The following is a 4,675-nucleotide window of genomic DNA, read 5'->3' on the forward strand; positions in this document are numbered from 1 at the left end:
TTTCGCGACGGGGCCGGCAGTCCGGCTGCCACGCACGGGGCCCGCCCCGGGGGCGGTGTCGCACCGCCCTCCTCTCCCTCCCCGTCGCCGCCGCCGCCGCCCGCCCGGGGGAAGGGTTTTCCCGCAGACTCGCCCGAACCCCGGCCGCTCCGAGCTGGGGCGGCTCCCGGGTCCTTCCGCCGGCCGGTCCTCCGCCCCGCCCTTCTCCAGGGGCTTCTCCGCCGCTGGAAGTGGTGGGCGGGAGTTGGGGATGGGGATGGGGGTGGGGTGGGGGAGAATGTCGGGGAGTTCAGAGGCATCCACGTCCCTGGCGAGGTCCTCCTGGCTGCTGGAAATGCAGAAGGTGCATCACCATCTACCAAAAAAGGAAATCACTTAATCCGCCTTTATGTTCCTGGGTGGCAAACAGAACCTCTGAGCCGAGGAAGGTCTTGCTCTTGAGGTCACCCTGTTAAGTGAAATGAATGAGTGTGAAAGCAAGGAAGGAAGGAAGGAAGGTAGGTAGGTTAGTGGTTTTTTCACCAACGTGAGTCTTCAAAGCTCATCAAACACTTTAAGGGTTTTTTAGAACAAAGGCTTCCATAGCAGATGTCAGCCGGGGCAGCCAGGGAAGAGAAAGGCATCCTCCCTTCCTTGGAAAAGGCGCTCGGACAAATCTGAGAGCCTCCTTCCAGGACATTAGTTTCCAGAGGGAAGGTTGTCGGTGCGACTCTGGATGGGCAGGGGCTCCCATCCCCCAACCCCTGGGTGGTGGGGGGGGCAAAGGGTGAAGGGAGGGGACACGACGTCGAGGGTGTTACTGAACAAGGCAGAGTGGGCCATGCCTAGGTTCTGGGGAAAAGAGAAATCAAACTGTTTCAGCAAGCGAAATCCTCTACCATTTGCTAAGTGCAAAAAAAGGACATACACTATGACCCCACTCAAAAGAATATCCTCTTGGGACGCCTGGGTGCCTCAATGGGTTAAGCCTCTGCCTTTGTTTGGCTCAGGTCATGATCTCAGGGTCCTGGGATCCAGCCCCGCATCGGGCTCTCTGCTCCGCAGGAAGGCTGCTTCCTCCTCTCTCTCTCTGCCTGCCTCTCTGCCTACTTGTGATCTCTGTCAAATAAATAAATAAAATCTTTAAAAAAAGGAGAGAAAAAAAAAAGAAGGGGTGCCTGGGTTGCTCAGTGGTTAAAGCCTCTGCCTGTGGCTCAGGTTATGATCCCAGGGTCCTGGGATAGAGCCTCACGTCGGGGCTCTCTGCTTAGCAGGTAGCCTGCCTCCTCCTCCTTTCTCTCTCTGCCTGCCTCTCTGCCTACTTGTGATCTGTCTGTCAAATAAATAAAAATCTTAAAAAAAAAAGAATATCCTCTTGTGGATATAATAGAGACAGTGCTAGAAGCAAATGACAGGCAAATGTTTGCAGTGATTATTTGCAGATCGTGGGATTGTATATACATCTATAATTATATATTGCACATATTATTTCCTGGTAGTTTGATTTTCCTACTTATATTTTTCAGTGTTTTTACAATTTTTTTTGCAAATAATATATCCTATTTGTACAATCCAAACAAAACCAACATATGTTATTTTTAGAAGATAGGTAGAATCCCTGGGAATGTTGGAGATCATCTCATTGTACAGAGATTTACTCTGTATGGATGGTTGAAGGACCCAGCAGCAAACTCAAGGTCATAAGGCAAGTAAAGTGAAGAGGCGTGAGAGCAATCGAGGTCTTCTGTCTCCCAACTGGGACCCAGGGTGGGGAGTTTCTGCAGCTGGGGACAGGATTGGTGCCAGAATCCACCGGATGTTTTTGAATTCAGGAGGATGCAGACTGAAATTCCAGATCCTTCCAGAAGGAAATGGAAGGATGAGCAGAGGGGCGGAGAATGAGCGTGTATGTTGGCTGGCTCAATTTTCAAAGCTCTTTCTCATTCTGTGTTCACAGCAGCCCTGTGAGTTGGGCAGTATTGCCCCATCTGTGAAATAAGGAAACTGAGGTCCAGAGAGGCGAACCAACCTGCTCGACATCACACAGTTGATGCGGGACACGGTAAGGGAGGCAGCTTTAGAACCCGCTCAAGCTCCCCATTTGCTGGGATCCAAGGAGAACCTCTATGGTCAGGTCCTATGGACAGAAAAAATCCCTGGGCCGTGGGGTTCCTGTGGTCGTGCCCAGAGTCGGTGTAACTCGGGAGAGGCAATCAATCCAGGAGGCTGCTGGCTTTCCCTGGAGAAAGGACTCACCGTGGCAAAGCCTGCCCTCCATTCCTTCCGTATCTTTTTTCTGCTCCTTTTGCCAGATTTCTAGAACTTGAACCTGGTCCAAACTTCATCCAGAACGAGAGTTTGTCTCCTTAGCCAGCGGTGGCTGCTGCCCAGATGTTACTGCTGGTACGTGCTGCACGTGTTGTGAACCGTTAAAGGCGCAGGACTCTGGTTTCCCAGGGAAGGTGCAGAGAGGACTGTTGGCCCGGAAGGCAGTTGTCTGGTGCCAAGCGGTGGCGGTGGTTTTCTCACTTTCCTTCTTTTATTCATTTCCTTTGCTGAGCCTGAGCCAGGGGAGGGTGCTGGCCTCTGCCACACCCCGCTGCCAGTCGGCCCTCAGCCTCCTCCTCCCTGTTCACATCCGTCAGCCAGACGCACTGGCTCTTAGCCCCTTTCATAGCAATAAGGATGGGATTTCCAAGCTGTTCACTATTAAGTGAAAATAGAGAGATACATGTGTATATTATATGCTACAATTTCTGTGAGTGGAAAATAATGGCGATTGCTTCTAGGGAGAGGAACAGAATAACTGGGGTTGGGAGAGGGGAAGACGTCACCCTTCCCCTCCTTAGCGCTTTTAATACGTAAAAATGGTAAATGGATATTTTCAGCCAGGCAGTATGCTAACTGTATCACATGCCCCTATCCCTGAAGTCTGAGAGCAATCCTACTCTGTTTTATAATCCCCACTTTATGGATGGAGAAACTGAGGCCCAGGGAAGTCAGCTGACCTGCTAGCAAGGGGTAAGGCCAAGATTCAAAACCCAGAAAGCCTGATGCCAGGGTCCTCCATACTCTTGGCCCCTGGCTTTGTTGTGGTTCTTTTTTTTTTAACCCTTTTTTTTTTTTTTTTAAAGATTTTATTTAGTTATTTGACAGAGAGAGAATACAAGTAGGCAGAACGGCAGGCAGAGGGAGAGGGAGAAGCAGGCTCTCCATGGAGCGGGGAGCCGGATGCGGGAATCGATCCCGGGACTCTGGGATCATGACCTGAGCCGAAGGCAGCCGCTTAACTGACTGAGCCACCCATGCGCCCTTTGTTGTGGTTCTGTTGTTGACTCTGGGCTGTGATTCCCTCCTGGGGTGGAAGGGAGGGTGGCAAGGGAGTGAAGAGCACATAATGACGCTTCCTTTCGACCCAGGAACCTATTTCTAGGAATTGCTCCCCCTGGAACATTCATGTAAGTAGGCCAAGGTGTATGTCTATTACACAGTTGATTGTAAGAGCAAATGTAATTATGTAGGTTGACATTTACTGAACATTTACTGTGTGTCATGCACCTTGCATTCCTAGCCTGCACGAACTTATTTATTCCTCAAAAACACGAGAGGCACATTCTCTCGTCATCCCCATTTCATAGTTAGAATCAAGCCTGGTCCCTTGTTCTCACCACACTGTGCCACCCAAGGATTTCTGCCTTCCCAAGGGGGCGTTGGATGGAGCCTGTCTTTCTAATGGTAGGTCATTTATCCCTGCACCTCCGTGAACATATTCTGTAGGGTTTGTGAACCAGGTGGGAATTAAGAAGTTTATAGGGGTGCCTGGATGGCTCTGTGGTAACAGTGTGTGACTCTTGATGTCGGGCTAGTGAGTTTATGCCCCTCATTGGGTATAGAGATTACTAAAAAAAAATAAACTATTAAAAAATTGTGTTTATGGGGACGCTTGGGTGGCTCAGTGGGTTAAGCCTCTGCCTTCGGCTCAGGTCATGATCCCAGGGTCCTGGGATCGAGCCCCGCATCGGGCTCTCTGCTCCTCGGGGAGCCTGCTTCCTCCTCTGTCTCTCTCTGGCCTGCCTCTCTGACTACTTGTGATCTCTCTCTCTGTCAAATAAATAAATCAAATCTTTAAAAAAAATTGTGTTTATGCTTTGATAATAACCTTGGGAAAAAAAAAAAAAGATCACCTGGACAGGTACCTTCTCAAAGGACGCTGGCAGTCCAACTCGGTAACCAAATCAGTGTCTGCTTACAGCCCATAGGAAGCCACCTCAAATGACTGTTTAATTTTCAACAACTGAAAAGCACTGTCTGGTTTTGGAATGTCCAGAATCCAAAGTGGAAACAATCGCTCCATTGTCCGCCCCTGTGCTCGTATTGAATTTTTTCCCCAGAAACAAAACAAAATTTCTTTTTTGCACCAATGATTCACAATTTAAAAACATTTTCAAATAATGAGACTTTAGTGTCTCATGTCATTTCATGAATTAAAACTCAGGGTGACATCAAAAAGACGACTTGGTGTGGTAGAGAAATGGACAGTCCTGGGCGGGAATCGTGTGTCTATATGCTGAACATGCAGCCAGACAGGTCTGGAAGAGTTGTCAACAAAATATCTCCTAAAAAGTCTAGTTTACAATGGTTACTTTTCTTTCTTTCTTTCTTTCTTTCTTTCTTTCTTTCTTTCTTTCTTTCTTTC

This window comes from Enhydra lutris, unplaced genomic scaffold, assembly GCF_002288905.1.
Source record: "Enhydra lutris kenyoni isolate GAN:26980312 unplaced genomic scaffold, ASM228890v2 scaffoldscaffold38, whole genome shotgun sequence".
Lineage (NCBI taxonomy): Eukaryota > Metazoa > Chordata > Mammalia > Carnivora > Mustelidae > Enhydra > Enhydra lutris.